Genomic DNA, 16,570 nt, shown 5'->3' with positions numbered 1-16,570 from the left:
AAATTGTTCGGGTCCTTTGTCTTTCCCACTTCTTCACTTCCTTAGCTCATCTTATTTTATCATTAAAGTACCCCTTTTGTTCAGCAGAGGGCTCCCTTCCCATCGGTGCTAGTAGCCCTGACACCTAGCATTTGAAGCTTGCGCTCCACGACTTTCTCTGCCGACTTCGAGCCACCAGAAACACTAGATCACTTAAACTTGGAAACAATCCCGCCTTACTTGGCGTGGCTGCGCTAAGGGTCCCTCTGCTGCGGAGATTACTCTGCCTCTCTAGGATCGAGCATCCTTTGGATACCCTCCCAGTGTGCCCGAAGTCATTAACTCACTCCCTGCATCCCCTACTGTTCTTCATACCAGGTTCGGTAGGGTGCACATCACCAACGCCAGCCTTCAGCGGAGGAAACTAAGACTTGGAGAGGTTCACCCAAGGTCTTGTGGCGTGTGAGGCTAACTAGCAACCGGTCAGCTCTAGCTTTTCGGTTCAGCTCAGCAGCTTAGCATCTCGCTATTGCTGGAGTTTATGACAATCTCCCGGGTTTGGTACGCGGTCCTTTACTCATTCACATTTCAAATCCACAGGCAGAAAAATGTTTCTCCCTGGCTAAAAGGGCTGGGGTTTGGGGGACTCTGGGGGGGGGGTGTTGGGATGGGGGGAGCTTAGGCTCCAAGTTGGAGTTGGTTTGAGATAGGGGTGGCAGAGCACGGTAAGGTAGGACCTGGCAAACGATGGCAAAGGCTAGAGACGTAGGACAGAGGCAGCTTCTGTCCACCCATCCCCAGAGCTCGCAGGCTAGGGGCCAGAGTCCTGCTAGGGGGCGAAATGGGGATGCAGGGCGCCCCCTCGCGCTCTCCGGCGCTCCTCCGGGCTGGCGGGTGAAGCGCCAGCAGTCGCAGGTCCTCTCCATCCCCCTCCTCCTTTTCTCTCCCGCTCCCCTCCTTCTCTCCTCTGGCTCCCAACTCCTCCCCCACGTCTCCCCACCTCCTGCTCCCTCACTCTCCTCCTCCCGGCTCGCTCCGGCGCGCGGGGTCTGGAGCTAGTTGGAGCGCGGGGGTTGATGCTGGAGCCCAGCTCCGCGGAGCCCGGCGGGTCGGCCGCGCATCCAGCGGCTGTTGGAGCAGCCGGAGCGCAGCGGGCCCGACAGGAGTCGGAGACTGTGACGGAGTGCTGAGCCCATACCCGGGATCCTTGCTGTTCGTCCATCCCATTCCCAGACCGGCCGCCAGCCCTCGGATTCGTCCCTGTGGTCACACAGCCCCGAGCCCAGGGCCGCGGGGAGCCCAGCACCTGCGCGTGCTGCCGGGAGGTGAGTCCGAGAGCTCCCGGAGCTTTTTTTCTCGCCGGCTGGGGCTGCGAGTTGCAAACTTCAGCAACTCGGATGGGTAGAGGGTTGGGAGTCCGGGGGCGCTGATAAGTTGGAGGCAGGTTGGGGAGGCTTCAGGGGGCTGGAGAGCGAGCCCCTGGGGTTCAGTGATGTCTGGGGCCACCTCGACTGGGGCGCCACCGGTGCTGCTGCGTTCCCGATACCCGCCCGCCCGCCCTGGCTTCTGGCTCCACTGGGCTGCGATCAGCGCGTCTAGGCTGCAGCCGCGGCGGAGACACAGAGCTCGGGCCTGGAGGAGGGGGACCGACCAGGGAAAGGCTGGGGGAGAGCTGGGCAGGGGCGCGGAGACTGGGCCGAGATGGAGGCTCAGCAGAGGGCGGGCGGGTAAACCTGGCAGAGAGGGAGTGCGGGCGGCGAGGCGCGTGGGAACGCGTGGCCGGCCCAGAGTGTGAAATCTCCCGCGCAGGGACGTCCCCTTGCCGCGGCCACCAACCCGGACCTCGCCGATTCTTCCCAGACCCCCTCCACCTCCTAAGGTACTCCAGCCTTATCTGGGCCCTTCGGAGCCCAGACTCTGTCCTCTACGGCCCTGGATGGAGCAGCCCCGGGCCCCTCGCTCCCGCCTCAGCCAGAGAAGAGGGTGCGGCGGCGGGAACCCGGGACTAGAGGGGCGATTTCCTGATTTATTTTTCTCATGGTAATTTGTCTTTGTGATTGGGGCTGCCCATTCACTTTCCGCTCACGTCGTGCGGGAGATCCAGAGAGGAGGAGGGAGCAGGCGGGGGTGGGGGCTGTGCTTGGGCACAACGAGGGATGAGAACGGGAAAGGGGATCGGGGACCCGAGCCGGGCGGGAGTGGAGACAGAAGTAGCAGCATGATCCGAGGAGAAAAAGCGAAGGTGGAGAGGATCGGTCGAACGATATGGGCTCTGTGGCCGGCCTCAAACTTTAAAGCACCAGACGACCACCTGAAGCGCCGATCTCACCCCTCTTGGATGCCTTAACCCGGCCTGGTTCTGAGTCATCTCGCCCCACTGCGCCAGACATGAGTCGGCGCTGAGTTTGGCTCTAGAGCGGTGGCCTCGGGACTTTGTCCCCAGGCCTGCGATCCTCTTCTGGCTTTCGATCATTGGAGAAGAAAAGAGTCCGCAGAGCGCATCTGCTCAGCCCACCTTAGTGGGCCATGCGTTCTCGGTCAGCCAAATAGGACTGGGGTATTGGAAGTTTGCCTGTGTCTAGAACCTACAAGATCCTGTCTTCACTGGCCCCAACTCCGATCTCTTTTCTCCACTCCTTTGTAAATTCAATCTCCTTCCACCCGTCTCAGCTCTCCCATTGCCCACCGTCGTGTACTGACTTGGACCTCATTCTGCGGTGCTCTGTTCAACCTCCTTACCCACCCACTCCCAATGTTTTAGCCCACCCCTTTCCAGTCTTCCTCACCCTCCTTGCCTTCTTTTCCCCTTGGCATTTACAAGTGGTTTCTTGTCTTTCCGGAGTCCACGACCTTGAGGAAGGGGCAGAGGAGAACTCGGAGCTTTAGAAGCTTTAGAATACGAACTCACCAGTACGAGTGTGTGGTGTTGGTGTTGGTGCTGGGGGAGGGGGGTGCACAGTAAGAGGTTTGGAAAGAAAGCACCCTGTCGCGAATCTAGTTTCTTCCCAGTGCTGGGGGAAGAAGGGTTAAAACGAGAGTACAAGGTGGAGGTGGGGGTGGTATCACTTCTGAGGAGCAAAAACCTTCTGGCTTTCTGGGCTTTAGTGAGGACTGTCCAGGAGGAAAGGCCACCTAGACTGTAGCAAATCACGAAAGGTCTGTGTACCAGGTGTGTGTGTGTGTGTGTGTGTGTGTGTGTGTGTGTGTGTGTGTCCTTCCGTCAGTTCTTTCTCCCTATCACCAGCTATCACCACAGTTTAGGAAGGAACGGCGGATCTCCCGTCCCTACAGCTCCATCAGTGTGAACCTCAAGCATGTCTAAATCACCACGATGCAACCATCAGTACCAGATGCTGTTGAAAAACATGCCAAGGTTCGGGGCAGAATGCCTGCCCAGAGAGGCTTGGTGTCCAGCGATGAACTTAGACTTACCTAAGAGAAGATGGGCTTGGTGACTCTGAGGAAACAGGACTGGAGTCCTTCCTCACCAGCTGCCTGTTTACAAAGAGGATCCTACAGGCTAAGGGTCTGAGAAGGAGACTTCCTTATGTCCAGGGCCAGACTAGAAAAGTAGGGAGACGGAGAAGCGCTCTGATTACTCCTTTACTTTGGGATTGGATGAATCCTGACTTGGAAGCTCTTCATCCCATCGGTTCTTTGGTTTATTTGAATAGGCTTAAAGTTTTGGGGGTTTTGTTGTTGTTTTTGATTTATTTACTTTATTCGTATTAATGTTTTGCCTTTGTGTGTTCGTGTGTGTGTGTGTGCACCATGTGTGTGCCTGTTGGATCCCTGAGAACTAAGACTGTGGAAGGTTGAGAGCCACTGTGAGTGTGAATCCAGGTTCTCTGCAAGAGCAACAAGTGCCCTTACCCACTGAACTGTCTCTCCAGCATTCCCTCCCCTGACCCTTTGAGACAAGGACTCATTCAATAACCTAGGCCGTCCACAGACTGGATACTCCTCTTGCCTTCTTGGTATTGGGATTACAAGTTCTTCTTAAGGTTTGAGATGGTAGAGGGCTTGGAGACTGTTAGTGGTGGGAAGACCGCAAACTTAGACTCTGCAGAAAGAAAAGCAGGCATCAAAGTGCTGATGGGGAGGCAATTAGAACGGATGGATCTAAAGACAATCGGGTGTTGATGAAATGGTCCAAACAAATCAAACTTATGGCTTTTAGTTATCTGACTGAATATTATCTACAGGCTAAAAAAAAAAAAAAAGGATTCTAAGACATGAGTATGTTCGCTCTGGAGGGAGAGGCATGCTAATATGTTTCTCTGTATCTCGGGGATCCCCTAGAATATTCCCCAGCCCTGCCCTACCTTCATCATGGGCCTTAGCTTCCTCTCATCTGCAGGGACTATTACCAGTCAGTCTTCTGAGAGATGATAATTCTTAGGTCAGGGGTTCTGAGTTCCATGTGCCCACTGACACAAGGTTCTAATTCTGGAGCTGAAGCTAGAACTCATCCCTCCTCCCTCCCACGATCCCTAATCTCTCCAATGGAATTTAATGGATGTAAACTAATTTTATACTTACATGGTAAAAAACAAAAACAAAAAAACTATGGCTTTCTTTTTTCCCCTTCTGATGTGGAAAAACCTTCAGAAGTTGGATGAGGGATGACTGGAAGTTCACATTAGTTCTTCAGGAGTCCCAAGGAATATCTAGAAAACCTTGAGTGTGGTTCTAAAAGAGGGAAGGGAGTCCCCGGAAAAAGCAGGAGAGGGATGCTAGTCATTTGTAGGAAAGCCAACCTAAGGGAGATGGAGAGACGGCTGTTCTTCCAGAAGACCCAGATTTAATTCCCAGCACCCACATGGCAGCTCAAAACCATCTATAACTCTAGTTCCAGGGGATCTGACCCCTTCACACAGATACGCATGCAGGAAAACACCAATGCACATTAAATAAATAAATAAATAAATAAATAAATAAATAAATAAATAAATAAGTCTTTTTTTTTTAAGTCAGCCTAACAAGGCTGAAGGTTGTGGAGAGCATGAATTTGGAAAGAAGATTAGTTGTTCTGAGCATTGACCATAACACTCCTGTCCTTGGTGTTGGTTGCCCTTCTATATCACAGGGGCTCATACTAGAGTCAGTCAAGTCACTGCTTCTGAAGTCTGATGTGACAGAAGGTGCAGGGTCAAAGTTCCTGATCAGAAGTGCATACCTGATCTTGTTATTCCACCTCAAATTAGACCCCAGGGCTAAATTCTAAAACCCAACACTCAGTAGCCAGATGTGTCTCACGACCCTCAATTGTTGACTTGGTTATTGTCTGAGTACAGGGCAGAGGAGACCAACAGAGGCAATACATTTGTGTGTTTCCTGATTACTGACCACCTACTCTGTGCTAGGAGCTGTAGACACAATAGCAAAGAAGACGTCTTTGGACGCCCTTGTGGGGGTGAGTCAGCCTTTCCAGGAGAACACAGTTACCAACATTTCCTCCATGTCTGTGATAGGATTTACTGTGTCTGTGTTTTTTTCCCCCGTACATTTGTCTAGGTGACCTGACATCTAATGTCAACTTATCCAAAGGATTTGGGAGTCCAGACTTTGAACAGAGAAGACTAGGATTCGACTTCCTTAGCTGATACCACAGCCCCCTCCAGTGACTTCAGACATTTTAAATGTCAAATGTGGCTGAACTCCCTTCTACCCCGGGGAATTGACAAAGGCAAACACAGGCATTTGGAGAGGACAACTATCCAGAAGGGAGTGTTGGTTGGTAATTCATCAGTTTATGTTGTAAAAATACAAAAATAAATAATTATAGTTGTCTTTTACCCACTTGGTCCACACTGTGGTGCCCCAAGATATCTGCTAGATATCTTGGCGGAAACACATCTCAACTCTGCAGCAGCCCAGACCAGTTGCCCCACACTCCATTACATTACTTAAATCTACACATTAAAGAACACACAATACAATAATCTTTGACCCAATTGATAAGATATAATTGCCCACTTAAACATACAAAGCCCGGTACCATCCATCCCTTAGGAACATTGATAACAACCTGTAAATACACAGAGCAGAATCTTAACATCACCTGCCATGGCTTCTCTCCCTCTCCCTGTCTTGTCTCCTCTGTTTTCTCTAGTCTCCTCCTCTTCCTTCAGACTTCTCTCCCGCCCATCCTTCCTTCTCCTCCAATGATAGGCCTCCTTCTATCCTGTACCTGCCTCACCTGCGACATCATCCTACAAGTTTAGTTCGAATCCTAGTAGCCCTGGCAGCATCCTCTGGATAACGGTCATTGATCAGTGCCTCCATTTCTCTAGGACATGGAGATGTATCTGTGCATGGTAGTCACTTCCGTAGGAGTTTGCTTGAAATTCATAGCTTTGCATTTGAGTTCAGTCATCACCAGGATGGTCTTACCTTTCTGACAATGCTTAACTAACTTCGTTTTAAATGTACAACAAGATCCCACAGCGAGTGTCTCGGCTCACACAGTTTCATTGAATCGACAGAGCAGAGCTATCCCTCTGTGGCTTATATGGGCAACACATAGAGTTTTAGAGGCATAAAGCCTCCCTTTCCAAACCTCCCTCCTCTCGGCTTGGGTTTGATGGCATCTGCTTAGATGAGTATCTTTGTATGTGTCATTTCCACATCTGACAGATCTCTAAGGGTTCCGTCTGAGGAAACCTTCCTTCCACCACCTTGCATGCTAGAAAGTGGCAGCTAGAGAAATTCCGACTGGAAGCAGAGTTCTTAAAGGAAATGGAGAGAAGAGAGCTGTGTGTTCTGTGGCTCTGCTGTGCCCCTTCCCTTCTGCTTTGGTGGTTTTGCCTTCCTGAGCTCAGAGATATAAGCCAGACCTTGCAGAACACACGCTTTAATCTCGACAGGAGCAAGGGGCTTATTGATAAGAACTTATTAGAGTTGGTGACTTGAAAGTGTGTGTGGGGGTGAGGGGGAGATGATAATTTTCTGTCTGCTTTGCTGCTTGGCATCCTGGAGAACGGAGGAGGGACCCTGGACTAGCAACAGCTCAGGAGTATTTGACCTTGAGCTTGAGTCCCGACTGTTGGCTTGTCTTTTTCTCCCAGTACTGTCTGGCCTGAAACCGGAGAATGAGGGCTCTACCTGGTCTCCCCAGAGTGCATGGAAGGCTTCAATGCCACATGTGCTGAGTCTTGTCATGAAGCTGCCTCACTGATCTGTCTTTAATAAGAACACCTTGATCAGACTCACACACAGAACCTGTTTGAATCTGAAACCTTGCTGATAGTATCAGAATATCTCTGCCTTGAACCAGCAACCCCAGTGGCTGGCTAGCATCTTTTGTGATGGGAAAGGTTGGTTCTTGGAGGATGGCTAGCAACCATCTGTTCTACCCATCCCCAGGGGATGAAATTAGAAGAGATAGGTTTCAAGTATCGAGGAAGTTAAGTTAGCAATGAAGGTGCTCTCTGACTTGTCTGTAAAACTATCAGATTCCTTACCTATAAACAAGAAGATGACCCTCAAGCCCATCTTTAGCACTTAAATCACCAACCAATTTTGAATGAAGACTGAAGTGGTCTTCTTGCCCTCCCAGGGGTCGTGAATTGACTCTTGTGGATTCTTTGCCCAGTGAAGGTTTAGTTTTAGGCCAGTTTCTAACCCACCTTATACCCGGGCCCCCAGTTAGTAACTCACATGACTGCCAGTCTCTGCAGACTCAGAAATCAAGCATATTCTCCTTTTGACCTCAGCCTAAAAGTCCCATGGATGTGACTGTGCATGTGGGCTAGGCATGGTGTGTGTGTGTGTGTGTGTGTGTGTGTGTGTGTGTGTGTGTGTGTGTGTAAAACACAGGTGTAGTACATTGCACAGTCAAAGCTATGCACTATGGTTTGACCATTAGACTATTTGTAGATTTTTTCCTGCCCTGGATCTGATATGTCTAGGGGACAACTTCAGGGTAACATTTTGTGGGGTAGCAACTGGAGGTCCATCTCCCCTTGCCAACTCAAGTCGTCTACCCAGAGCCAGAGCCACAGTTGTGACTATCTGGAGGGCCCTTCAGGATCCCAGCTGCAAGACTAACAAAAGAGCCGCACTTGGCTCTTAATTATTCAGGGGTGGATGGATCCTGTATGCTAGGCACCCAACCAGAGGCCCCTTCCTCTTCTTTTGCTGTCTTCAGTAACCCTATACTTGGAGTGAGAAGCTGGCAGATCTTATCATTTAATGCCAACTTTTGTTACTAGCAGCCCACCCCTCCTTCTCCTTCTCCAAGGCACCTCAAGGAAACAAGGAGTCCTCTAAGAGGCCTCATCCACCTAAAGCAGACTATTTTCAGGGACCGCACATTGTTGACTGGCTGGAGTATGTTTCTGTCCAAAAGCAGGCCAGAGGAGGAAAATATCATTGGGTCCTACTCCTGCAGGACCAAGTTCCTGTGAATGTCCCAGAATCCTGGCACCTTCTCTTCCTTCTACACTTTGTAAAGCTTGTAGTTTGTTTATGGCATCGGTTGGTATCCTGGGTCTTATCAGGAACCTGGAAGTACACCTCAGCGTTCTTGAGCAAAAGGCTAAGACCTGATGAACACCTCTGCTGGTGTCCCCCAAGGCTGAGGGTCATTTTCTTGTATAAGGCCGGTGCCTTGGGTTGTGGCTTTAGTGAGGGTTGGTGTGTTAAGTCCAGTGGCAGGAAGGCTGTATACCACTGCATACTGGGAGCAGTGGCTTAGTCCAAGCCAATGCTGAATTCACTGGTTTCTCTTAAGTGTGTGTGTGTGTGCACGTGTATGTATGTGTGTGTGTGTGTGTGTGTGTGCACATGTGTGTGTGTGTGTACATATATACATATACATGACAGAGACTAGGAAGATGGCTCAGTGAGTAAGACTGCTTATGTCACAAGATTGACAACCCAAGTTCAGTCCCCAGAATCCATATAAAAATCCAGTGGCTGTAAGGTGTTATCTTTAACCCCTGTACTCTTACTGCAACCTGGAAGGTAGAGAAAGAAGAATCGCCTGGAAGTTCATGGACCAGCTAGCTTGGAGTATGCTATGCAGCAGCAGACACTGAGAAGCAGTTCCTGGAAATTGTCCTCTGACCTCTACATACACACTAGAGCATATGAATGCCTATACACACATACACACACACGGTAAATATATAAGGGCGTGGTGCCACATGCCTTTAACCGCAACACGAGGGAGGCAGAAGCAAGTGGATTTCTGAGCTCAAGGACAGCCTATCACCCATGTACATAACTGATTACGGACAGACCAATGTCTCAAAAAACAAAACAGAAACCTGAATACTATATACATTTGACCATGTACCTGAATATGATAATTACACAGGACTGTCCTATCCTAGACTTCAGTTAAGTTAGAATTCCTGAAGGTGGAGCCTATGTGTGTGTGTGTGTGTGTGTCCGTTCCATATGCAGCTCTGGTTGGAGCCACTGACCTAAATCTTTCCTAGATTCCACCTGGCCTCATGCCAATGGCACGCAGCTTCCCTCAGCTCTCTTCTAAACGCTCCGTTCCTTTTTCGACAGTGCCAGCTCCTGACATTCAGACCACAGCCACTGCTTATGCTCCTGTATTCTGAATTTAATGACTTATTATTACAAACAGATTACGGGAGCTCTTCCTAATATAACTTTTGGGGCATTTTTCTTAAAAACTGTTTATAAAAATAACGCATCTATTCGCCACGTTGGCATATACATTTTCTTCAGAGAGGTACGTAACTCAGTTGTATTCAGACGTCTGCACTATTTTGCATCAGCTCTTTTCACTTAACATATTGCGATAATTTTCCCATGTCTTAAGTGTTTTTATAAAATGGACTTCTTAATGGATGCCCGTATTCCATCAAACGGATGCACCATAATTTATTTAGCAAAAGCTCTGTGGTTGGACATTTAGACTGTAGACCATTTTTCACCATTATAAATAACGCTGCAGTGAGCATCCTCGGACATAAATCTTTGTGCTATTGATGATTATTTCCTCAGAAAAGATTTCCTGAAGTGGAATATTTATGCTTCGTTTTAACATGGTCCATTAGGACCATTTCTGACTGATTTCCTACAGCAGTGATAAGTTCTTGAATTCAGAGCTGAAAAAGCACACTGCTTTTCAGTGAACACTGAGGCAGTGGATGACTGCTTTGCCTTCCCTGATATAGGAATCAAATGGACTAATAGACTGTCGCATGCTCACCACCAGATCAATAGCATATAATGCTGCCTTGGCTTTTAGAGAACACTCGGTGTCTTCTACCTCTGACCCTCCACATTCTCAGCCATTTGCTCTTCTACCTTTAACCCTTGAACTCTTCGCACTCTGGGCCCTGAAGGGCTTCTTCTGTAATAACCACCATTATTTATCGAGCCGTTCCTATGTACCAAGTAGTGTGCTAAACATTTTAAATGCATTGTCCTTTTGCACGCTTATACGCCTTATGTACACGAATTTATTTTTATCTCCACTTTCCACACGAGGATATTGAAACCTTGAAAGATGAAACAATTTGCCCAAGGTTACACAGACAATAAACTGGGATTTAAACCCAGAATCTTCAAGCATAATGACTGTATATACATTTCTCCAGTTTTTAAAGTAACTTTTGGCATGTGATATCCACAGCCAATGCTGTACCAGCTTCCTATGGTTATATATTGTTCCTTTCTCTAGCACAGGAGGAGAAGCTGCTTACACGCGACCATCAAGAGAGATGTGCTAGAAATTATTCTTTCCTTTATTCACTTACGTGTTCTTGAGACAATCTCACTGTTTCAGACTGACCTTGAACTTCTGATCCTCTCGCCTCTTAAGTGCTAGGCTTGCTGGTGTATATCCCCACCCCCTTCCTGTTTACTTCCTTGATTATGTCCTTCCAACCCTCCCCAAATAGTCTGCGTAGCAAACACTTACCTCCTCCTCATGCCAAGATCCCAGCATGCCTTGCAGCTGAGCAGGTCCAGATATGACACACTTCTGTTACAGCTTCCCCAACAGGTTGGGAAAGGTAGGCTGCCATTTTTGCTGGATGGATTCTAAAGCTGTCAGGGAGGTATACTCTGGTATTTCAGAGGGTTGGTAGCCTGATTTTGTTGGAAGTCAAATATCACTTCAAGTACAAGATGGGGTATATTCTTGTATTCTTACACCTACAGCACACCATTGCTGAGAAGCCTGAGGACTCATTGATGACCAAGCCTCTCCCTTCTGATTGCATTCTGAGGATGACTTAGAACCAGGTGGGAATGTGACAGAGTGTTCGGATGCAAGAGAGCATGTCGGCTTGCGTTCGCCAGGTTCGAAGAAGGAAATGACACATTGAGAGACCTTCCTTAGGTTGTAGGAAGTCTTATTTGGGGAAGAATGATCTTATGATTGGAGATTCCAAAAGGGAAGCCTCTCCCAGTGGCAAGTGAGCTCCCAGCGAAATGAAGCTTCCCATTTTTATCCATGACTTGGATAAGACTGGAGGAATCGAGCTTATCAAATTTGTTGATGACAGGGCCTTAATGGGCAGCTTCTATAAAAGACAGTATAAAGATGCAAAAATGATCTCAACAGACTGCAGTGCTGGGTTTAAATTAACAGAATGGAATTGAACAGGGGCAGATGGACAGTCCCATTTAGATCACAGAAATTAATTACTGAAGCTCTTGAGGGGGCTGGGCGTGGGGGCAGACCTGATTTGGTTGGGAGCCTGAGAAAAAGACCTGAGGGGTTTGATACTGCACAGACTTCATAGGGACCCCACAAGGTAATGGGGTAACTTAAAACAACACCATCTTAAGTGGCACGAAGAGATTCAAGACTCAGTGTGTATTCTCCCTGGTCATCTGGGCTCAGATCAGGACATGGATTCTCAAAGAGACATTGACCAACCTAAGGGTGGTCAGTGGAAGGCGCTTGGCACAGGGAGGGGACTGGAACACTCAGCTATGGAAGCACCAGAGAAAGGAGCTACTATGATCAGAGAGGGGACAAGCCTGCAGTCATGTCATGGTGGCTGCTTATAGAAGCAACAGGGTGTCCACAAGAAGAGAATACAGAGCTCTTCAACTTGGAGGAAAAGAGGACTCTAGAATGGAAAGTCCCAGAGGTTGGAAATTTCAGAAGACACTGGATAGGTTCAGTGAAGTAACTCTCTATTCAGTCCTCCTTCCTGGGAAACTCCTGTCCTGGAGACAAATGATGCTCCAGCCTCAGGTTCCCTTCTATAGAAGGGTTTTCCTTATGCTCCTGGAAGGCAGTGGATCTCAAGGTGAGTTCCCTGGTCAGCAACAGCAGCAGAACCATCTTGAGCTCATCAGGACTGGTCCAGCAGTGGAGTGGTTCCTGACACCTACTATTCCAGCAGTTTCTGGCACCTAGATCTTAAAGTCTCCAGAACACTGTGCTTCTTGCTGGACCTGGAGGCACTTTGGATGGTGCTCCATGCTTCCTCCTGTTGCTAGATGCTTTCTCTTTCTGAGTCCCCCGCCCAACCCCATACTGTATGATTAAGGAATGTGGGGCTTAATAGACGATGACAGAAGGCAGTCAGCTTCTCACTCTGTAACACCCAAGGGAATCATCTTATGAAGACAAAAAAGGTTTGTGTTGGCTCCCTGTTTCTGAGGTTTCAGCCCATGATTGCTTAGAGCATGGCTTTTGAGCCAACAACAAGGCTGTAGATATTGGGAGCTATGTAAGACAAAACCACTCCCCTCACAGCCAGACACCAGAAAGGAAAGAGGAAGGGGCCAGAATTCCACAGTCTCTTTCATGGATATACCCACAATGACCTAAAGACCTAAACTCCATCTTTTAAAAATTCAGTCACCTGTCAGCAGTCCTATGCTGGTGAACAAGACTCTTCCTGCATAGGCTGAAAGGATTGATATTCACAAGTCATCCCAAGAGCAAGTTCTCAGCACAAGGGGAATTTATTTGCCCCAGAGGGACAAAGGCAAGGGAATAAGAGACAAAGGCAGGAGATGGGGGACAAGAGAGAAGAGAAAGAGGACAGGGAAGGGAGGTAAGGGATTTTTGCTCTGGAGGAACAAAGGAGTGCCTCTGGATAGAGAGGAGACAAATAGCAGTTTACAAACGGCCAAAGAGAACCGGTGTTAGAATGAGCTGATTAATTTTAATTGGCCATGTTAATTAGGCAGGCCAAAAAGTAGCTCTTGATTGCTGGACTTCAATAATTTGATACCTGGACCTTGATGGTCAGCCTCAGCAGGAGGAAGTGGCCAGGGTGTAGACGTTGGTAGCTAGCTTTGGGAATGTAATTTAACAGTTTAGCAAGGTAGAGGGGAAGGGGAAAGGACAAGGCCTGCCACAGCCATGTTTGCCATTCTAGGGCCTGCTAGAGTTCTTCATGGACCTCTTGGGAACATTATTTGTGTCTTGTGTGGATGCTCACCATTAGCACTCAGCCATGCTGTGAGGGTCCTTCCCAGTGGCATCGTAATCACCCGTTCCTGTGCGTGGTTCTGGTGGCCCACAAAACAAAGCCTTGGGCATACATAAGCTCTCCTACTTTCTCCACAGCCCATTCCAGTGTGGGGCTCTGGAAAGTTAGATTCGTTTAACTTCCTTTTACTTCGAGATGCTGGGCCTTGTGCATGGTGGGCAAGTGCTCTAAACAGAACTCTATCCTTAGCTTTAGCAGTTTCTTCCTTCCAGACTCCTCAAGTCACATCCGAACCTTGACTTCCTGCTCTTAGCACACAGTTTAATCTGCTAATGCCAACTGGGGAAAAGCCTCGAGGGCAAAACATCTCATCGTGTCCCCGAAGTTTAAATAGGGTAGAAGCCTACATTGGTGGCAAACCAGGCAGGGATGCGAATGGCATCTTCTTGGGGTGTTCAAAAATGATCAAAATCTTGAGTACTTCAGAAATAGAAAGCTCACTTCTCTTAACAGGTACAAGGTGTTTGACTGGTTGATTGATTTGTTTGCTTGCTAGAATATCTTGTACGAAGTCCAGAGTCTGTTGCTATCCCTCCGAGCTGCACGTCGTCTCTGTGTGAATGCGTCTAGCAAGCTCAGCCGCTCTCCCCTGACTCTCATCGTTCCCAAACTTCCTTAATCCTCTGATCCATCTCTTTGTATCTGGGCCCAGGATTCTGAGATCTCTCATCTTTGTGGTTCTGCACGGGGTAGGGGCAGGTGGGTGGGTAGGGACCACCAGTCCAGGTACTTCTGTGAAGGTGGCTTCTGCTTTGATCTGGCTGCTTCTGGCAGCCTCACAGCACTGCTGGGTTTTGCTTGGCCTTAGAACCAATCATCAAACTCTCTCCCAGGTCCTTTACCATAAGCTGTTACAGCTCCGTCTCCCCTGAATTTGTCTTTGGGCTTCCGGAGCTTCCCAGGGCTGTCGTAACAAAGTACCACCAGCTGGGTGGACCAGACAACGGGCGTGTGCTGCATCCCAGGCTGGAGAAGCTGGAAATCCTATATGTGCAGGGTTGGTGCTCTCCGAGGGATATGATTGAGGATTTTACTGATGCTTCTGGTATTAGTTGGCAGTCTTGGGTGTTTCTTCACTTCTAGAAGATTTAGTCTATTTCTGCCGTGCTCTCCACTTGTATGCATCTGCATCCAGATTTCTCTTCTCTATAAGGGCACCACCGTTCATACTGAGCGAGGGCTTCAGCCTTCTCCGGTATGATTCCATCTAATTCAACCTGCGACCATCCTATTTTCAAATAAAGTTCCATTCTGTGAGATTGGGGGCTAAAGGCGTCAGAGTATGATTTTGAGGGAGCCTATGATTCCCCCCATGAGTGTGCTGTAGCTCTTTGGTGCCCCGGGTGGAACTTACAGTTTTCCCTACTTCGCTTCCTCCATTTAACTTGCATCTCTCGATCCAACTGATTGGGATCTTGCAGGCCCTGTCTGGCATCCAATATGTCTGCCGTTGCTCCTGGCTTGCAGCGCTTCCTGTGTGTTGATCGGAGGGATTGATAAGACAGGGAAGTAGCTTGGAGCTCTGTTGTGGGCCTCCCCGCCCCTTCCAGGGCCTGTTGGGAAGCACCCCGAGGGCTAGGTCATACAGCAGTGACACGTTCTGCTAGCATCCGCCTCCCAGCTTCCTTGTCTGTCTTGTGCACATAATTCTGTGAAGAGCTCAGATGTTTTGCTCAGGATCCGCTCTGTGAGTAAACCCCATCTCCCTCGTCTGCGGCACGGTTGACCCCGTCAATGGAAGAGATGAGCTCTGCCTGACAGGACTTCATTTCGGCACACGAGCTGTCTGCCTGTGATCTCAGTGTCCTGTCCAAGAGTCCACCACCTTCCATTAACAGTCTCCACAGGAATTTTTCTCAGGCAGCACATTGGCTTCACTGTTCTGTGGTTTGCAAAGAAATGACCTCAGACCCTCTGGAAATGAGGACTGCAGTGGTCCGTCAGAGCCCCTCCCCTCCCCCCCTCCCCCCACAGGGTTTGCCAAGATCCTGTCAGGACTCTCTCGTAAGCCCCCACAGCTGTTTGGAACCTCGTTCGCTCGCATGTTCCCTCTTCCCTGGCCAAGTGGCCTGCGTGCATTCAGAGCAGCTCAGGCTCCGGTGCCCCTGCCAGCCTCTGTGTGGGCCCCCAGTGCCTGGACTGCTCTCTTCGCCTCCTTCCCGAAGAGTCTCATATCTCACAGATAAGATGAAGTGAAGGATAACTCAGGACCTGACAGAGAAGCAGCAGGATCTGCCGCCCGACATCTTAGGTCTTAGCCTTCGTGACTCTCTTTCTGTTTTCCCCTCAGGTGGTTCCTGCTCTCTGGCAAAAGCTGGGTTGAGTCAAGGAGGGGTGCTCTAAAAACCGCTTGGAGTGGCATAAAGAGCCAGCAGCCGCACAGGCCCGGGTTTGAATCCCCACTCAGCTAGGGTGATTTAGGTCAGATTATTTCTCTTCCTGAAGACTCGGTTTCTCACCTGCAAAATGGCCATGATACTGGCTTCAGGACTACCGTGGGGCTGAAAGAAATGTGTTTCCTCTTGCAGGTGACCTGCAAGAGGGCCTGGTGGATTGCAGTTTTCAGAATGAAACAGTTTCTTCCGTGTGCAGGAGGGAGCTGTAGTCTGTACACAGTCCGGGAACGGAGGCCCAGTCAAGTAGGGTCCGGTGTGAGAGGCTGGATGCTGTGACTTGAGGCCACCGGAACAGTGAAAGCAGAATTCTGAGAAAGACCAGGAAGACTGAGCAGTTCCCAGAAGGGTTAGAGAGTGTGAGGGTTTCCTTGTTTGCTGAGAGTTTGTACGAAACAGAACGTATTTTAGCTCATTAAAAAACCCTAAGGGTAGATAGGATTTTATTACCTCATCTTATAGACCGTGCTGCTGAGACACGCGCGCTGAGCTAGGGAGGTGCTCAGCTGTCCGTGACTGAATGCTGGGCATTCAAGCCGAGTGCCTCGGCTGCCTCTCAGCCCTCTCCTCCTTCTGTGGTGATTGATGTGCTTGCCTCCTTCCAGTCTCGTCTGTCCTGTTGCCTGCCTGCCTTCTTGGTTCACCTATAGGATTTTTGTGGAAACAAATCCTCAGACTATCTCCTCCTTGGAGATGGGCTCCCAGCTCTGCTTCTCTCTCAGGCCAGGGACCCCTACAGGGCCCCAT

At 49.2% G+C, this 16,570-nt stretch overlaps 1 protein-coding gene across 4 annotated transcripts in view; it reads left to right on the top strand.

Annotated features, from left to right (window-relative positions):
* Nucleotides 1-992: 992 nt before the first annotated feature.
* Sema5b (semaphorin 5B) overlaps nt 993-16,570 on the top strand; it is a 123,042-nt gene continuing 107,464 nt past the window's right edge. For 3 of the 4 annotated variants that reach the window (XM_087576204.1, XM_087576201.1, XM_087576202.1), the window contains exon 1: nt 1,037-1,304. The gene's annotated coding sequence lies outside the window, so the exon portion shown is untranslated. 4 annotated transcript variants of the gene reach the window in all.

This window comes from Rattus norvegicus, chromosome 11 (genome assembly GCF_021556685.1).
Source record: "Rattus norvegicus strain SHRSP/BbbUtx chromosome 11, alternate assembly SHRSP_T2T, whole genome shotgun sequence".
Taxonomy (NCBI): Eukaryota; Metazoa; Chordata; class Mammalia; order Rodentia; family Muridae; genus Rattus; species Rattus norvegicus.
The sequence above is the reverse complement of the archived record's forward strand: the minus strand, read 5'-3'. Positions and strand labels throughout refer to the sequence as shown.